This window comes from Prionailurus viverrinus, unplaced genomic scaffold, assembly GCF_022837055.1.
Source record: "Prionailurus viverrinus isolate Anna unplaced genomic scaffold, UM_Priviv_1.0 scaffold_33, whole genome shotgun sequence".
NCBI classification, from domain to species: domain Eukaryota; kingdom Metazoa; phylum Chordata; class Mammalia; order Carnivora; family Felidae; genus Prionailurus; species Prionailurus viverrinus.
In genome coordinates, this window is record NW_025927604.1 from 2,170,111 (window position 1) to 2,190,329 (window position 20,219).

The following is a 20,219-nucleotide window of genomic DNA, read 5'->3' on the forward strand; positions in this document are numbered from 1 at the left end:
CCCCCGTCACCCTCGTCGCTGTAGCTCAGACACAGGTGGGTGAGATGAAGTTTTGAGAGTGTAATAAACGGAGGGAGGTGTTTTGGCCAGAAAAGGGGAAACAAGGTGCGATGCCTTCTCTTTCCTCCTGTTTCGACTGGAGAAACCAGGTAAAGACACCAAAGTGCCGGCTCGGTTACGAGGAGCCGTTTTTCCTAGAACCCATCACCCCGGCCACCGGCACCACGTAAGACAAGCCGTGGGATGCGCAATGAGGCGACCCCGCCTGGGACACAATGTTCCCGGACGCTCACCTCACGCGCCGCAAGATAAATTGAGGAAGTGATTCTTCTCCCACGACGACAGCCCGGCCTCTGGTCGAGCGCATTCTCGTTTCCTGTTTACTCCGTGGCCTTCGTCACCTGCATCTGTCCCCGGCCGGTGCGGCAGAGTCTGCTTAGAGCTGCTCTGGGGAGGCTTGATGGGAAACATTTTACTCTATTAAGGGATCCTGTCCCTTCACTCCAGGCTATTCTCCTTTCACTGATCAACCGTGTCCAATTAACCCGGCTCGTGCTTCCTTCCTGCGTCCCCTGGTGGCTGTGCCCGTGGCCCGCGCACCTGTGCACTGGAGGCGGCCAGGGCGGCCTCGTTGCTGACCCCGCCGTGCGGTTCCCTTCCCGGCCCGTGCGGCTTCCTTGCTCCTCTCCTCACCAGCGCCGGACCGGCTGCTTTCCGCTGTCTTCGCGGAGTGGAATTAAAATCCAAACAAAGACCTCGTGATGATTAGGGGCCACTTGTCACCGAGAGGGTGGCCTGAATGCAGCGGGTGCGTCTCTGCACCGCGGCCCGCGCAGTGACGCATCAGCAAGGGGCATAGGAGAAGTTCCACCTGTGGTGCCGAGGCCGCCCGAGGACCTTCAGACTTCTGCAGGGCGGTGTGGGTGGACCCCAATGGCGGAGCCACCGCGCCAGGACCGTGTGGCCCCCGTGACACGCCAGAAGCCACCTCTCACCGCGGGTTGGCAGGGTTTGCAAGCAGCCGGAGGAGGAGGTTACGAAACCCTGAACCGAGCCGGAGTCTGCAGGGCCTGCCCAGGCAGGACACGTGGGAGGGAGGCGGGCTCATGGTCAGGGAGCTTTGACCTCACTGTGCTGTGCTCGTGTGCGGTAGTCAGCCGGGGAAGCTAACCTTGTCGTTCTGGCCTCCGGCTCGTGGGATGCGGCTCAGAGTGTATCTGTTACTTTTCATCACTGGGTCTTCCTTCACGCGAGCACCTATGGGAGGCGCTTGTCCAGATGCCACTGGGTCCCAGGCTCCCAAAGGGCCACCAAACCTCTCTCCACCCTCATCATTGTCTTCTCAGCTCTGCCTCTCATGCACGACAGGCCCCTCCCCCCAGAACTGTCACCCAGCTCAGCAGGGGTCGGGCTGAGGAGGGAGAGTTTTCTCCGGGGGGGTAAAGCGCCCACCGAGGGGTCAGGTAGGTTGTGGTGACGCGGCCCTTTCTCCAGCCTCCCTCCTGAGTTCTCCAGAACTCAAGACCCAAGGCTATTGTCCAAATAAAACGTAGCCCTGAAAAGTTCTCTAGCAGTCGGCAGGTAAACTGCGTCAATTTACAAGTGAAGAAACAGTTTGGAAAGAGTACATATACGTGTGGTAGACCCCCTCCAGGTAGGATGCAGTTACAGGTATGACGGGTGTGGACGCGGATGTAGTGTGGACGTGGGTGCAGGTGTGGACGCGGGTGTAGGTGTGGACGCGGGTGTAGGTGTGGATGCAGTTACAGGTATGACGGGTGTGGACGCGGATGTAGTGTGGACGTGGGTGCAGGTGTGGACGCGGGTGTAGGTGTGGATGCGGGTGTAGGTGTGGATGCAGTTACAGGTATGACGGGTGTGGACGCGGATGTAGGTGTGGATGTGGGTGTAGGTGTGGACGCAGGTGTAGGTGTGGATGTGGATGTAAGTGTGGATGTGGGTGTAGGTGTGGAGGCAGGTGTAGGTGTAGACACAGGTGTAGGTGTGGACGTGGGTGCAGGTGTGGATGCGGGTGTAGGTGTGGATGTGGATGTAGGTGTGGAGGCAGGTGTAGGTGTAGACGTGGGTGCAGGTGTGGACGCAGGTGTAGGTATGGATGTGGATGTAAGTGTGGATGTGGGTGTAGGTGTAGACGCAGGTGTAGGTGTGGAGGCAGGTGTAGGTGTGGTCGTGGATGTGGGTGTAGGTGTAGACGCGGGTGTAGGTGTGGACGTGGATGGAACTGTGGATGTGGGTGTAGGTGTGGAGGCAGGTGTAGGTGTAGACACGGGTGTAGGTGTGGACGCGGGTGCAGGTGTGGACACGGGTGCAGGTGTGGACGTGGATGTAAGTGTGGATGTGGGTGTCGGTGTGCACGCAGGTGTAGGTATGGATGTGGATGTAGGTGTAGACGCAGGTGTAGGTGTGGAGGCAGGTGTAGGTGTGGACGCGGGTGCAGGTGTGGACGTGGATGGAACTGTGGATGTGGGTGTAGGTGTGGAGGCAGGTGTAGGTGTGGACGCGGGTGCAGGTGTGGATGTGGGTGCAGGTGTGGATGTGGGTGTAGGTGTGGACACAGGTGTAGGTGTAGACGCGGGTGTAGGTGTGGATGCGGGTGCAGGTGTGGACGTGGATGGAACTGTGGATGTGGGTGTCGGTGTGGACGCGGGTATAGGTGTGGACGTAGATGTAAGTGTGGACGCGGGTGTAGGTGTGGACACAGGTGTAGGTGTAGACGCGGGTGTAGGTGTGAACGCGGGTGCAGGTGTGGACGCGGGTGCAGGTGTGGATGTGGATGTAAGTGTGGATGTGGGTGTAGGTGTGGACACAGGTGTAGGTGTAGACACGGGTGTAGGTGTGGACGCGGGTGCAGGTGTGGACACGGGTGCAGGTGTGGATGCAGGTGCAGGCGTGGTCGTGGATGTGGGTGTAGGTGTAGACGCGGGTGTAGGTGTGGGCGCGGGTGTAGGTGTGGAGGCGGGTGCAGGTGTGGACACGTGTGTAGGTGTGCACATAAGTAGAAGTAGATGAGATATGCCCAGACAGACCGAATCTCCTTGAGTTCCCCTGATAACCGCGCACGGTTTGTGTCACCGGGTAAAAGTCACGCAGCGGGTAGGCCGATCTGTGTGAGCGTGCGATTCTCTGTCTCCAGGCCCGGGAGCGTCCACCTCGCGGCACAGCTGCGCCTCCCTCAGACACACAGACGTAGTCAGGGCAACACTCCCCTTCCGTCTTTCGTTATAATCAAGGGCCCTCGCTGCTGTGGAAATGTGTGTCTGGAGTGTGCCTAGAACCCCGTCCTGCACGGCTCTCCTCTCAGGGAGAAGAACGGACACACAGCCATTGAACTGAGAGCTGTGAGGGACGGCCATCATGGGAAATGACAGAGGGAGACACTCTCGGATGGACAGAGGGCCAATTCCCGCAACGGTAAAACACGGTACCTGGGATTGCAAAACCAACTTAGCCTGTTGTGTCGGCCATGAAAAATGTGCCTCGCGGACCTCCCAGCACAGCAACCCCAGGGCACGACCTGGCCAGGCCCTCGTCGGCGCGTTCTGCAACCCACGGCCTTGCTTTGCGGAGGCCGTCAGTCCCACCGCTGCTCCAGCCGGGGTGGTGCATCAGGCTCCGGAGGAAGACACTGGTCGCTGCGGCTCAGGGTCCCCCACAGCACCGCGGAGCCTCCCCGGGACTCAGCCTCTGAGGGCTCGCTCTCCCAGACTTGGACCCCCTCCCAGTGGGGCGTCTCCGCTGATGAAACCCCTGCACGCGTAATTGTCTCGGCACCTGCTTCCTGGGGAGCCTGCGCTGACACACAGGTGTAGGGCAGACGCGTGAATTACAGAGTGCGTGCAAATGTGCAGACCGTGGCGCTTGGGGCTGACGGTGGTGAGCCTGCAGCAAAGTGAGGGGCCCGTGTCGCCCGAGGACCCGGTGCGCAGGAGCTGAGCTGGGAAGGAGGAAGCTCGACGTCACTGGAGGCCAGGTAAGGAGAGCAGCAACTTTCAAAGGAAAGACCAGGCAGGCGGAAAGCATTCGACCTTCCCCTCCATCGCAAGGCGGTGGAAACTGAATGAACTTGCTTGCTGGACAGACCCCAATGCAGACCACCCCAGGCTGACTCCTGAACTCCACAGCCCGTCCATGCAGCCCACAAGCCCTTGTCTGCATCTGTTCAATGTCCCGGGATTGCTGTGAACTCCACCATGACTTGTGTCCGGAAGGTCTGTCTCAGCCACGAGACAGCCCTCCACAGAGACGTTTCCTCTTTTCCTGTCTGGAAGAACTCTCTGAACACCTACAGTTTCAGATACCCATGCAGACTCTGTGGCCTCTTGCTGTTTCGTACGTGACGGGCCTGGACTGGAAAAGCCCGGTGTCCTGGTCCGTTCGGTCTTAACCGAGCGGGACAAGGGAGCAGCTGATACACAGCAGACATTGATTCCTCATGGTTCTGGAGGCTGGACGTCCAAGACCACCAGTGGGTTTCGTGTCTGGGGCGGGGTGGGCTGCCTCCTGGTTCATAGACACATCGTCTTGCAGTGTCTCCTTTTGGGGGAGGGCGGGGAGCTCTCAGGGTCTTTTCTACGAGAGCTGTGTGGGCTCTGCCCAGGCCCCTCCCAAAGACCCCAGCTCCTAACACCATCACGTGGCGGGGGGGGGGGGGGGGAGGCCAACACATGAATTTGGGGGGGCTCAAACACTCATTCTACGACATTCTACCCCTGGCCCCAAATTCAAGCCCTGTTCACACGTGACATCCACTCCTTCCACGCCTGCAGCCCCCAAGTCTTAACTCACCGCAGCATGCAGTGAAAGCATGTGGTGCGGACGTTCTGTCCACAGCATCCGGCTGCGAGTGCTCCCTGTCCTGTGGCAGGACTGGCACAGGCCGCCCAGCCACTCAGGAAAGCCCAGCCGTGGTGGGGACCGGTAACGGGGGCGAGAGCAGGGAGTATCCCCGCTGCAAGGAGAGGACTGAGTTTCGAGCCCTGGTTTGCCTCAGATCAGAATGGAAGCAACCCTTTGAGACCCCGGACTGGCCAGAGGGGCTCCAAGGCGCCAGCACCACGTGCCGGCCTCAGCCCTAGGCCTCGGCCCCAGCTGCACGTGCCACAGAACTTCCCGCGTGCTCTGGAGCACCTTTCTTTATTCAGCTTTCTGGGCTGTGTGCCCCTCAGGGCACAGATCTGGACGCACACGCTCTGTGTCCTAAGCACCTGTCACAAGTTCTAGAGACTAGCAGGTGCTCAGTGGAGTCACTGAAGGAACTAGGGGTTCCCGAGGACTCAAGTCCAGTTCCTTCAAGCTCTGCAAACCCACCCTCCCTTTTAGGGCCCGAGAGGCCTGAAAGCATCTGTATAAACAGGGTATACTGTTATACTGTATAAACTGTATAAACTGTATATACTGTATATACTGTATAAACATGTATAAACATGTTGTTACTTTTCACAAAAGTAATGAACTTCAGGCTTTAAAGTTTTATGGCTGGCGAAGTTTTAAATAGTTAAAAAGATTTTGCACAGTTTTAGATAAATATCCTCTGATAACAGTATATCTGGGTGGTATTCGATTAATGGGTAAATCACATGCGGTCGGATAGAAATCCAAATCTTCTAAGTCACATAATTACATTTCATTATTCTGGTGCGTTACTTGGTAATACGAGGACGTCCCCTGCTCGTGACTATTTAACCTAAGGAACTTTCGCTGAGTCTATTATGCACCAGGCGCTGCTCCAGGAGTTTGGGAAGACAGATGAACGGCGTTGTCTCTGGCTTCAGGGAGCCTCGGCCATGAAAGGAGAACACACCATTGGCTGTGATCGCAGTGGGTCCCGTCCGAGCACAGACGACAACTACCTTCCCAGGTGTGCTGGGAGCACCTCACTGTGGGGCCGCTGGCGTTCATCTGTGAAGACACATCAGACAGTGCCCCGCCTCCTCCCGTGTTCCCACTGAGCCCCTTGTTGTAAAACCTGTGGCACCGCCCGCTGCATGGTTCTGGGCTCTTCCGTTAGTCTGTGTGTACTAGAAGCTTTATAAGATTTGGAAAAAAGCACGATAGACTTTAACCCTCAGATGAAACTGTCCAGCACTGAGTCCTCAAAGGGTGTCATGTTGGGCATGGATAGGAATTCATGTACTTCATCTCGACTGGCTCTTTCGGCCATGCCATGACACAGACGTGGAGTTGGGTTGGCAGTCGTGTAACCAGCACACCACAATGATGCCAGATGCCAGTAACGGGGCAGTGTGTGCGCTTGGGTAGAGGAGGGAAACCCTGCTTCCGCTCAGTTTTCACTCAAATTTTGAAATGCTTATTTTAAAAAGTCTAATTTTTTTAAAAAAGAAAATTAGGGGTGCCTGGGTGGCTCAGTTGGTTGAGCATCTGGCTCCTGATTTCAGTTCAGGTCATGACCCCAGGGCCATGGGATCGAGCCCTGCATCGGGCTCCACGCCGAGCTTAAGATTCTCTCTCTCCCTTTCTCTCTGCCCCTCTCCCCTGCTCTCTCGCTCTCTCTGTAAAGTAAATAAAATGAAAAAATTCTTAATTAAAAAAATGAAAGGAAAACGGAAAATTAATAACCAATTCAACTGCGACACTCATTTGAGGCTTAAATCCAGCTAGTGTGTGGCTAACGGCTGAAAGACGGTTTGGGAGAGCTGGCTGAGGCTGTTACCCCTTCAGTTCAATGCCACAGTTGGCTGAGACATGCTGTTTGTAAGGTTTAGTTTCTTATAAAATCCCTTGGCTTCGGTAAATCAATTTATTTTAAAGGCAGTCTAGTGATGAGAAATGATGTACATTTTACATTCAAGATCCAGATTCCAATTTATATTAATAGTTATCTGACTGGTGAGTGGGAGAAATAAATTTCTGATCTTTGCTTTTATTAGTCCATTTTGAATTTGGAGACCACGTTCAAGTTTCACAAAGGTCATTAGAACCACTTTGCCACTGTGTTTCATGGTTCGCGGAACATGTATTTTTACGGGTCCGTTAGGCCTTCTGCACCCAAAAGCTGCACATACTACTTGGGAAATGACGGTCTGAGGTGCAGAAGCCTGGCGGTAAGCTCTGTGGCACATGCGTGGTACCGTGGCAGCTGAGGAAAAGCAGCACAGAGATGATTTTGCAGCGGTTCAGGGGGACAACATACCGTGAGGAATGAGCCGAGAACACGCTTTCTTGAGATGGGTGTCTGTCCCGGGGAGGTGACACCCCAGTCACCCCAGTGCACGCGGGCTTGCACGGCAGTGTCCAGACTGTCTACACCTCCCCTTCCTGGCACACAGCCAGACTTCGAGTCCCAGCTACCCTTGCTTTGAGGCCTTGAGTGCAGCCACGCAAGGGTTCCGGCCGGCGGGCTGAGTGGGGGCCGTGCCCACACCCCGAGCCTGGACAGCACATGCTCACAGTGACCCAGCTGCCTCCCCGCTGCCCGTGTATATTCTGCACGAAACAGGACTCAGAAGACTCGAGGCCAGGGGATCGCAGATGCCTGGACCGCTGTGTGGATGGCTGTGCCGGGGAAAATACACCCTGGGTTGTGGAGTCACTAAAGTTTTGGAACGGTGTCACGAGAGCGGCCTAAAGAAGAGCCAGAGGGTGTGTGGTAGTGAACCTGAAACCTGTTCAGGTCTTTCTCAGTCTTAACAATGGTCACATGTATGTCTTGCAGCTCCAAAGGGTAGAATTAGGGCCAATATATAAATATTGCCAGGAAACGGATACTCACTACTACTGTAGCCAGCATAGAACTGAGTAAAAGGTGGGGAACATTCCAACAAGTTGGTCTCCTGACAGGGAAGTGTCCAGACAAAAGCCGAGCCCGTGGCCAGCTGGAGGACTACGGCGGGTTAAATTACCAACATCGTGGACCCTGTGCCACAGGGGCGGTCCGGGAACCACCCTCGACAAAATGCTTGTCTGTAGTCATAACGATGCTGAGAGTTATCGATAGGCCCGCGAGCAGGTCCCTGCCCGGCATCCGGACCGCCTCCAGTGTCAGGTGCTAGACAACAGGTCCAGAAGGCTTGTGTCCACTCCCGTGCAGTGTGCCGGGAGCTGGGACAGAAGGCCGACATAACTGAAATAAAACTAAGCGATTCCAGGGAGGAGAGGCCGTTCTAGTCTGCCTCTGACCTCAAAGGCCCTGCAATGTTCTAGAGAGAGCTCTGGCAGCAAGGACCCAGTGAGGCCTCAATGCCAAGAGCGATCTGGCCTCTCTTGGCCTCTCACCAGTAGGATAAATAGAAGTGCAATGCTCACCCTTCCATTTTGTGAACGTAAGCTGATGCCATACATGTGGACACACTTTGTAATCTGAAAACTCGTGCACACACGAGGCCCGGTAATTACCCTGTTACACCAAATTCCTGATGTGAAAGGTCTGTGTCGTTCACCCCTGAATCCATAGGGACTGGAAGAATTCTGGCCCACAGTGAGCACTCACAAAGTATTTTCCGACGTTAAATAAAGGATGAACGAGTAAACAAACCAAGCTTTTCCCATTTTGAATTAGGTGGAGGTTCTGGTGAGATGAAAACATGAGGCTCGTTCAGCGATAAGAACCCCCCCTTCTTGCTCCCTTGCTCCTAGACAGGCCCCTCAACACCAAAAGTCATTTAAACCACATCCAATTGCATGCTGTGTGCGGTGGTGCCTCTGGGCAAAAGTTTTTAATTTTCTTTGGTTTTGGGATTTTTGTTTCATGCTGATCTGAGTAATTCAGTGTCAAGAGGCTATTCTCCAACAGGTCACAGTTCATGGAAAGGACACAACGGACGGAATGGGAGAAGATATTTGCGAACAATGTATCAGATAAAGGGCTGGTATCCAAAATCTATAAAGAACTCACCAAACTCCACACCCAAAAAACAAAGAATCCAGTGAAGAAATGGGCAAAAGACATGAAAAGACACTTCTCCAAAGAGGACCTCCAGATGGCCAACAGACGCTTGAAAAGATGCTCATCGTCACTCCTTATCAGGGGAACACAAATCAAAGCCACACTGAGATACCACCTCAAGCTGGTCAGAGTGGCTAAAATGAACCAAGTCAGGAGATTGTAGATTCTGGCGAGGATGTGGAGAAACGGGAACCCTCTTGCACTCTTGGTGGGAATGCAAACCGGTGCAGCTGCTCTGGAAAACAACGTAGAGGTTCCTCAAAAAATTAAAAACAGAAATACCCTATGACTCAGCAATAGCACTGCTAGGAATTTACCCAAGGGATACAGGAGTGCTGATGCAGAGGGGCACTTGCACCCCAATGTTTATAGCAGCACTTTCAACAATAGCCAAATTATGGAAAGAGCCTAAATGCCCATCAACTGACGAATGGATAAAGAAGATGTGGTTTATGTATACAATGGAATACTACTCGGGAAGGAGAAAGAATGAAATCTGGCCACTTGCAGCAACATGGATGGAACTGGAGGGTCTTATGCTAAGTGAAATATGTCAGGTAGAGAAAGACAGATATCATATGTTTTCACTCATATGTGGAACTTGAGAAACTTAACAGAAGACCATGGGGGGGAGGGGAAGGGGGAAAAATAGTTACAAACAGAGAGGGAGGGAGGCAAAACATAAGAGACTCTTAAATACAGAGAACAATCTGAGGGTTGATGGGGGGTGGGGGAGAGGGGAAAGTGGGTGAGGGGCACTGAGGAGGGCACCTGTTGGGATGAGCACTGGGTGTTGTATGTATGCGATGAACTAGGGAATTTACCCCAAAACCCAAGACCACATGTACACACTGTATGTTAGGCAACTTGACAATAAATTATATTTAAGAAAATAGAATGTGTCTGGGTCCCTATGGCTGGAAGGTTGCTCCTGAACGTGACACTTGGGTCTTTCACTTAAAGCTGTGCAGCCTTTTCTGGGGCACAAGTGTCTGACTCTTGGTTTTGGCTCAGGTCATGATCTCACAGTTTGTGGGTTCAAGCCCTGCACTGGGCTCTGTGCTGAAAGAATGGAGCCTGCTTGGGATTCTCCCTCTCTCTCTGTCCCTCCCCTGCTCATGCTCTCTCTCTGTGTCTCAAAATTAATAAATAAACATTTAAAAAATATATTTAAAAAAACTGTGCAGCATTTTCAGACTTGAAAGCAACTGCTTCAGAATTCGTTCTTATGACTCCCCCCGTCTCATGGGGGGCATGGAAGCCTTGTGGGGGTCATGGGGGTTATGCTCACTGAATACTTGTTTTCATTGTGAGCAGTAGCATTTTCGGAGAAGTTGAATATTCAAATGGAAACAACACAAGAAGCGGCAGGCAGGTCCTCTGGTTTCAGAGGAGTCATTGACGCATCTCAAGCTAGTCCCACCCGATGTGATTTCTTGAGGAACCAGCTAGCCGTAGTCACAGGAACTGACTTTAAAAGTGAAAACCTGGGGCGCCTGGGTGGCTCAGTCGGTTAAGCGGCCGACTTTGGCTCAGGTCATGATCTCGTGGTCCGTGAGTTCGAGCCCTGTGTCGGGCTCTGTGCTGACAGCTCAGAGCCTGGAGCCTGTTTCAGATTCTGTGTCTCCCTCTCTCTGACCCTCCCCCGTTCATGCTCTGTCTCTCTCTGTCTCAAAAATAAATAAACGTTAAAAAAATTTAAAAAAAAAGTGAAAACTTTAGGGGACGACTGGATGGCTCAGTCGGTTGAGCGTCCGACTTCAGCTCAGGCCGTGATCTCACAGCTTGTGAGTTTGAGCCCCATGTCCGGCTCTGTGCTGACAGCTCGGAGCCTGGAGCCTGCTTCCGATTCTGTGTCTCCCTCTCTCTCTGCCCCTCCCCCATGCATGCTCTGTCTCTCTCTCTCTCAAAAATAAATGAAATTAAAATTTTTTTTTAAAAAGTCAAAACTTTAGTTAACTCTCTAGGGATTCTTACCATGGATGTCGAGGCAATTCTTTGAGGTCCCGGGGCAGTTGATGGAGCTTTTACAATTTTAACTACTTATAGGATAAAAGCAGCAACAAAGACACAAAAGGCAGAGGAAAACTAAATCTTGAATGACTAATGCAAATACAGGAAGAAGATAGAAAACCCAGATTTTCTCAGGGAACGCCACGGTTACCCACACAGGGCACTGCTCTCCGAGGACCACCCAGGGGTCTTGGGGCCTCATGACCTCACTTGCACGGTGTGCCCTAATTTACTTTTGAGTGTGTTCTCTCCCTACAGGGCCAAAGAAATCTTATAAAAGTCAGAGGAAAATGTTCCTCAACATTCCTTTGCATCCTAAAATAGTAAATTCTGTATACTATTCTTTCTATTGTGAGCTTTTAATGTTTTTCATTGTGAAATTCTATGTATCCACATAAGCTACAATTTACACTTAACTTTTTGTCAGGGAGAAGAAGACTCTATAACTCTGAGCAGAGAGAAAATGAACAAATGCAGGCATACTGTTTCCCAAAAACCAATAATGACTGTAAGAAGATATGGTGGGTCCTGAAGGCACTGATCGTTACAATTCTGACCACGTGGGGAAACCCAGAGGACAGTTCTTACAAGCAGGACCCTCACAGCTTCAGATTCACGACCCTCAGGCGAGGGACCCGTCTGCAATGTACCTACAATGCACCTGTTCCCAACAACTGTAAGACACGGCCAGTTGGAAAACCCCGAGACCCCAGTGCCTCCCCCAGTGTCCTCACCTCTGCTAACCCGCTGTGGAGTCCCAGGCCCCTGGTGTCTGTGATCTCCAGGCACCCTTCACAGTTTTCTTTGCGGGTTTGTTTCTGTCTCTGCAAGCTGGCACTGAGGTCTGAAACCTCATCCCTGGAGCATCTGTCTTCTTGGCATTTGAGAACTGGTTTCCTGCTCTTCTCCACAGAAAGCACCACTGTCCGCAGTTTCTTGTATGGAGCAGTGCTGTAGACGCAGATTCCTGGTCTTCCTGTGTCATCTAACGTTCAAGGCACCAAACGTGTGTATGTTTGGGACCAACCATGCCGCCTTATAAGGCTTCTGGAAGGATAACGTGTAGAGATGTGTATTTGGGTGCCGTGCGCACCTGTCCGGAGACGGGCAGGGCTGTGCGCACGTTCTGGGCGGCGTGGGCAGCGGCAGGGCTCTGGCGGGGAGGTTCTGCTGTGTGAGCTGCTCTAAATTGGCACAAAATCTCAAGAATCAAACTGCTCGAGACCCAGACAGGCTCCAAGAGGAGATCGGCAGTGGTCGGTGTGCACCAAAGCCCCACTGTCTGCCCCACCTGTTAGGAAACCGTGTAAGATTTCTGCAGCTGTCAGTGACTAAGACAGAATTTCCCTGCAGAAAGGCAGGGTCATAGCTCAGAGGAGAACTGTTTTGATTTGGCAACAAAATAATATTCATGTCTTGCACTGGGTGTTCCTGGTTTAAATTTCTTTAAAAAAAGTTTAGACTTTTAATGTTACGGCACGAATATGTGGGTGTGATCTAAGACCTGTTTTGCCAGAATTATTTATCCTATCTGTTCTTCTCCTGTAAGATTTGCTGAGGAACTTGTAGCTCTTAGGACATGGGCCCCAATTTGTCAGCCCGTCTCTTTCTTCTTCCTTTGCCCTCCTGTTCCCTGTCCCTGTCCATGCGTCGCCTGTCCCTCATCACTCCAGTGCCTCTGCCGAGCCCCACGTATGCATGATTCTGGTGCATGTTTCGTCCTCCCTTCAGACACATTTGTCTTACACATAGAAACATTCATTCATTCATTTAACAAAATATGTTCCATGAAGAAGAAAGAAAAGCATGTAGTCCCTGCTGTGACCGAAGACTCCTACAACGGTGACAGACCAGAAAACAAAGTAATAATAATAACAATGTCAACCGTGCAAACAGAGACAACCTTTGCACTGCCCCCTGCTAAGGAAGGGAAAGGTCCAATATTGTAGAGGACAGACGTCCAACAAAGACTTGGCTTAGGGACAGTTTAGAACAAGTAACACTTGAGCTAGATCATAAAGGAAATAAAAACTTCGCAAACCCCAAGGCGGATCAGTGGTGTTCTGGGCAAAATGGAAGGCGTTTTTGAGGACGCAGATTTACGCAAATGCGATGTGTATCTCAGAATATAAAGAAGTTGGGACGAGTGGAATATAGTGAATTGGAGAAGCACTAGCTGAGTCATATAAATTCCACCCGAAAGACGAAGATGAACTTTTACAAGAGAATCACTACCCAAGTTATGACTTAGAAGATTCACTTGGGAGGCAAGCTGGTTGAGAAGGGGAGATCTCGGGTGGGCAGTGGGGGTGGCTGCACTTGTGGGGACAGAGGGCCTGCATCTCGTGTCAGTTGGGGCATTTGAGGGGGGGCAATACGGGGGAGGGCTGCATCAAAGGGGGCTTGGGAAGTATTGGCAGGTTTCATATCTGATCTGTGTCCCAAGGAGCACGTCTGGGAGCAGGCCATACTGGCCCCAGACCTTTTGGAGAAAACAAGGAAAGGAGACAAGAGGTGGCCTCTGCTCTTCCTAGGTGGTTTTCCTAACTGCCCCGAGAAGCCCAAGACGAAACATCTGGTCACTGCTGGGTGCCGCAGCCATCAGCCTGCTGTGACGGGGCCAGGATGCCCGTCTCACGGGCCTCTGGAAGGAGGCACCTCATTATCTGTGGAGCAAATGTCTGCTGGGGAAATGAGACAACGGGTGAATTCCCTCCACGTTGTCTGCACACTCACAGGGACATCAGATGATGAGCCTCCAGTGTCTCGGGTGACTGAAGTGAGCATACCCACCTCAGGACTTAGGTCTTCTCTCTCTTGGGGCATGCCTCACCCCCCTTTCACACCAGTTCCTGCACCTGTTGCTTTCCCCCGTGGACGTGGCTCTTGCCTTCATTTGCCCATCCCTCCCAGACTTAGGTGGGAGCCAAGGTGGCCCCTTCAGTCTCCATAAAATAGTGAAGTGTCCCATGCAGCGGCCATGGAGGCCCCACGGGTAGACGTGGTTCTGGGAGGGTGTTCGCGTGCTGTCAGACACACCCCAGACTCGCCTCTTCTCTTCTGTCTGGAAAAGATGTGACTTAAGCAGATGACCTCTATTTGTGTGAATTTCTCAGTTAAGAGGTTCCATTTACAAAGCAAATCAGGGGAAGGACATTTTTGCTGGACACCCTACTTTATTTTAGATGACTTAATAAGCATTTTCCGTCCCTCATTAAAAACACCCTGTGAGGTAGATATTTTTGTCTTTATTTTGCAAATGTAGGCAGTGAAATCAGTGAGGAAAGCAACTCAAAATCAGAATTAAAATGTGAGAATATAGTAAGAAAGGCGTTTGTACAAAAGCCTTTGAATTCACGTACAAAGCTTTCCCACTGAAAAGAGAACGGGTTGTCTTTCTACACTTCACATACAACACGGGTGTTGGTCAGGGGATGAAACAATCACAAAGCCCAAACTCAGCATGTGTGAAGGGACCATTTAAGACCGAGACCCTCAAACACATCCTGCGCCCTTTTACAAATGAGGTGCCCAGAAGATTCGCAGCTGGTCATGAACTACTCCATCGGCAGCTTCTCCCTTCTCGATGAGAAAAAAAAGAAATACTTAGAAAAGTTGATGTGTGGCTAAAACACTTCAGGTGACAGAATCCCCTTTACAGCCAGCACCTCGGAAGAAAGTTCCAGAAAGCAGCACATCCGTGCGTTCTGCAGCAGTTCTGCGTCTCAGCAAAATCGTCATTTAGGTGATAGAAATACTAATGTCCCATTATTTTTAAAACTATGAGTTCTTCAGAGGGTGCTGTTGGCCATGGCCTCTCTTGGCAGGTACCACCCACCTTCTTACCCAGACACCCACTCAGCTTTCCGTTCAGCGATCACCCGATGGCAAGCCTGATGGGCTGGGCACCAGTCAACAGGCAGAGGACCCTGAACAATCAGGGGGCCGCCTTGCGGGGGCGCAGGCAGCCAAGCAGTCCACATAGTGCTCTGACTCTGGGGTTGGATTGGATGGGAGACAGGAATCCATGAGAGAGCAGAATCCATTCTGTGGCGGTGGAAACAGCTTTCCGGAGGAGTTAGCGTCAGGACTTGACCTCCGAAGACAGACAGGACCCTGACGCCGAGGACCGGTGCCAGCACCACCAGGGAAGCTCCGTGTGGGAACACACCGCTGCCTCTGGTGAATGGGAGCGGACCGCCCTGCACACGACAGCCAGAGAGGGAACGCTGTGGGAAAGGCAACACCGGCAGGACGGAGGGGCTCGGGAGTCGGGCGCAGCGACACGCGTCGGGTCCCACAGCCAGGAGGGTGTGGACGCACTGGATGTGGGCTGTGAAGAGAAGCAGGGGAGGAACTTCTCAGGTTTTTAACCCTGGTAGGCAAGGGAGTTGCTTTTTTATGTTTATTTTCATTTTACTAAAGTGCAGTTGACACACAAGCTCTCTATTAAGATCGCAGGTACAGAAGAAAGTCCAAGAAACTCCATCTTGGACATCGTAATGAAGGGGCTACAGGATACTGAGGACCTGTTGGTGGGATCAGGTTTGGCATAATCCGAGGAGCTCTGAAGGGCTCTCCATCGGAGACATTTTCCTTATGAGTTTGCTTCATCAGCGACTTTCCGGGACCCGTGAGATGGAACCACTTGAATTCAGTGGACACCTGATAGGGGTAGAAGACACCAATGTCTAGAAAGATCCCAGGGAACAGGCAGAATGGGCAGCTTTGGGACAACCCGACACACCAACCACCTGTCATGATTCCATCCACCTTCACTATTTTCTTGAAAACCAAACATATTGATCACCTGCTATGGCAGATGCTTTAAAAATATCTATTCAATCTGTATTACTTATTATCCATATTGTAGTTAATAACAGCATTGCCCCAAAATACAAGGATTGAGGTAACCTGCCCAAGGTCAACTAGGAGTGTGGCATAAAATGTAATTACCCCATACACAGACAAATAACCTTCGACCAAAAATTCTAATAATAATTTACAAGGGATTTTTTTTTTTATGGTCGGTGACTTCTGTCCATGAACCACATGACCGTCTTTTGTGTCTTCCCTTCTAAAGTTAAGTCCTCTGTGTTCAAGCTGACATCTGTCGAGCTTCCGAAGAGATGGAGCTGTGTTTGGAAGGCTGCTCCATACTGCTCTGGTGGCTGTAAGCAGCCTAGCACTGGGAATTTTAACAGCAAGGATATTATGCCTGTGGAGGCTTCTCAAGGGTGAGAGAGCCCCCTTTACAGATGGTCAACTGGACCACACCAAGTGTTTATTAAAGGATTCTTCAGGGAGTTACTTCATCATTTGCCTGCTTCATTCCAGTTGAAGTTTTGAAATCTTAGGAAGTGTTCCCACAGGCAGACAGACTGTAGTCTCCTTCTCAATCCGACTTGTTCGACATTTCCAACAGTGACCTGGATTAGTAACAGGCGACATGATAAAGCACAGATGCGTCACAACTGAGAAGAAAAGCACATTGTTAATAACTGAATCAGGATCCAGGTTATCCTTATAATCTGCAGTTAGCTGAGAAAACATATTTGCTGTCATTAAGCCTGTGCGTTTAGGACTCTCTGACGGTCAAAACAACAACTTTTACAACAGGACAATCTGACGAATTCCACAAGCAGGGGTGCCTGGGGGGCTCAGTAGGTCGAGTGTTTGACTCTTGATTTCGGCTCACGTCATGATTCCAGGGTCATGGGATTGAACCTCATATCGGGTTCCAAGCTGAGTGTGGAGCCTGCTTGGGATTCTTTCTTCTCTCTCTGCTCCTCCCCCATGCTCACTCGCTCTCTCTCTCTCTCTCTCTCTCTCTGTCTCTATCTCTCTCTCTCAAATAAAAAAAAAAGAAGAAAAAAGAATTGCACAATTAAAATTAAGAATTTGAACAAAAATAGATATGACTATTAGCACTAAATTAAAACCATGAAAATTCTCAAGGTTTCCAAAGAGTGGTGGGCGCACACAGTGTAACCAGCCAGTAGTAAAGCAGCATTTTGTTTTCTTGTGTGACTTCCTTTAGAAGTTAAATGTTGTCCACAATTTATATCATATGAAACATCAAATTAACAATCTGGAAAAATAATCATAAAAGCTATTCTGTCGAACCCTTTCTACATCCTCATGTAGCAGTTAGCTACCACCACATAAACTCAGAACTTAGTAACCTAAACACAGCTCTTCTGTTGCTCTGAGTCTGCAGGTCGGCTGGAGCTCCCTGATGGAGGGCAGACACACTCATGGGCCCAGTAGCCCCTCACCTACAAAACCAGTCTTATTTTTAAATTCCAATTTATTTAAAGTAAAAAACAAACCAAAAAAAAAAAAAAAAGCAAAACAGTTCACCCATTTCTCCCACCACCTCCATATCCCTCCTCTGGCAGCCACCAATCTGTTCTCTATATCTTATGAGGTTAGTTATATATATTAGAGTCCATTTATAAGAGAAATTATACAGTGTTTGTCTTTGTCTGACTTATTTCACTAAACATAATGCCTTCAATGCCCATCTCTGTTGTCACAAATGGCAAGATCCCATTCTTTATGACTGAGCAATATTCCAGTGTGTGTGTGTGTGTGTGACATCTCCTTTACCCATTCATCTGTTAATGGACACTTAGGTTGACTATTATAAATAATGATGCAACAAACATAGGGGTGCACACTTCTTTTCAAAGTAGTGTTTTCATTCTTTGGACAAATATCCACACGTGGAATGGTTGGAACATCAAGTAGCTATATTTTTAATTTTTGAGGAAACTCCATACTGGTTTCCACAGGGGCTGCAGCAACTTACATCCCCACCAACAGTGCACGGGCATTCCCTTGTCCGCATCCCACCACCACTTGTTATCTCTTATCTCTTTAATAATAGTTATTCTGACATAGTGTGGGGCTTTCTCATTGTAGTCTTGATTTGCATTTCCCTGGTGATGAGTGATGTTGAGCACCTTTGCATATCCCTGCTGGCCATCTGTATTCTTCTTTGGAAAAAGGGTTATTCAGCTCTTCTGTCCAATTTTTAATTAGATTGTTTGTTGCTATTGAGTTGTTTAAGTTCTCTAGTCCCCTATCAGATATATTATTTGCAAATATTTTCTCTCATTAAGTAGGTTGCCTGTTCCTTTGCTTTCTTACTTTGATGTTATGTCACTTGTTTATTTTTGCTTTGGCTGTTGGTGTTAGATTAAAAAATCGTCACCAAGACCTACATCAAGAAGCTTACCATCTATGTTTCTTCTAGGTGTATCATGGTTTCAGGTCTTATGTTCAAGTCTTAAATCCATTGTGAGTTGATTTTTGTGTATGGTGTTAAGATAGGGGTCCAGTTTCATTCTTTTGCATGTGGCTGTTCAATTTTCCAAACACCATTTACCGAAAAGACTGCCCTTTCCCCATATCCTTGGCTCCTTTGTTGTAGATTAATTGACCACATGCACATGGGTTTATTTCTGAGTTCTCTACTCTGTTACATTGATCTATGTGTCTGCTTTTATGCCAATACTACATTGCTGTGGTTACTATAGCTTTGTAATATAGTTTGAAACTGGAGAGCATGATGTCTCCAGCTTTGTTCTTCTTTCTCGAGATTGCTTTTGCTATTTGGGGTCTTTTATGTTTCCTTCCTTGTAAATTTTAGGAGTCTTTGTTCTACTTCTGGAATAAATGCCATTGGAATTTTGATAGGGACTGCAATGATCTGCCTATTGCTTTGGGTAGTAGGGACATGTTAACAATATTAATTCTTCCAGTCCACGAGCGTGGAGTGTCTTTCCACTTATTTGTGTCTTCTTCAGTTTCTTTCATGAGCGTCTTGTGGTTTTCAATATACAGACCTTTCACCTCCTTGGTTAAATTTATTCCTGGGCATTTTATTCTTTTTTTGATGCAATTGAAAATGGGACTTAATTTCTCTTTCTGAGGGTTCGTTATTAGTGTATAGAAATGCAACAGATTTTTGTGTATTGGTTTTGTATCCTGCAACTTTGCTGAATTCATTTAATAGTTCTAACAGTTTTGTCTTGTTTCACTTAAACGGAAAGCTGTCTTGTTGATCTGGCTGGGTCCTCACACATTGGCTGGCAGGGGCTGGTACAAGTCATGAAGCCAGTGACCCCCACCCCCCACCAAAGCCCGTGCCGGGCTTTTCCACGTGGTGACCCCAAGGTACTGAGGAAGAAGAGAGAAGCAGGTGAGGCCCGAGGCCGGCACAAGGTGCTCCCGTGTCCCCTGAGTCTAGCGCCAGTCACAGGCCCCAAGTCCACAGGGGTTGACGAGACAGGGACGGATTCTTAGCTTCCGGGGGAGGGGACGCAAAGCCATTGCAGGAGGGAAAGAGCTGGGTAACGTTGCCAACTATCTGCCATTTGTGAGGCCATTAAAACCAGTTCTAATAGTAACAACCAGCATCATGAGTTCCACAGTCAGAACGGACCCAGCGACCACGCTGAGCTGTGTGTGCAAGTGCCCCAGGTGTGCACTCGTGGGCACTCTTACCACCTGCTTGCTCACCCCTCTTGAGAAATAAGAAATTTGAGAATCAGAAATTAAGCCGCTTGTCCATTACCGTTCCGTCTTAATGCAAATAACTGTATCCTTTTTAAAATACTACCACAAACATATATAGATTTTATATATCCTGTATATAATGAGCTCAAAATGTATGTGGAATAAAAATGATAGATGAAGTAAACACGTAACAATTATTGTCTAAAGGTCTGTCACATAGTAAGCTTGGTCATTATTTCAAGAATATGGAGTCCACATGAAGAGACCGTATACACACAGGGGTGGTTTGACACTCTGGGAGGCTGGACAGCGGGCCCCGAGTTTCTGTTGTCACTCGGAGAGTGGAGAAAAATGTGTATGTGGCACGTCTGTGCTAGAACTTGGGGAAATGACACATGTCGAGTCACAAGGACTCAGCTATGGCTCCACATGTGTACCGCGCATTTGCCCGTGGGAAACAGGTGTGGCCTTCTCAGTTTGCAACCGGCTTGCCTCATCGTATCCACACCTCCCTCTCCTGAAGAGCGTGTTCTGTGAGCAGAGGACCCCAACCTTAGAGCACATTTCGCTTTCTCGAGGAGCGGGTGGCCTCTAGGGTCACAGCTATGGGTGAGACTGAAGTGAGTCTGCTTGCTCACTCTGAAACGTTACATGAAATGTTTTTCCTCTCAAACCAGCTGTACAATTAGGTGGATCAGGACCCCAATAAAAAACAGATGCTTCAGGAACAAGCTTTTCCTGGGAACGTAATTTCAAA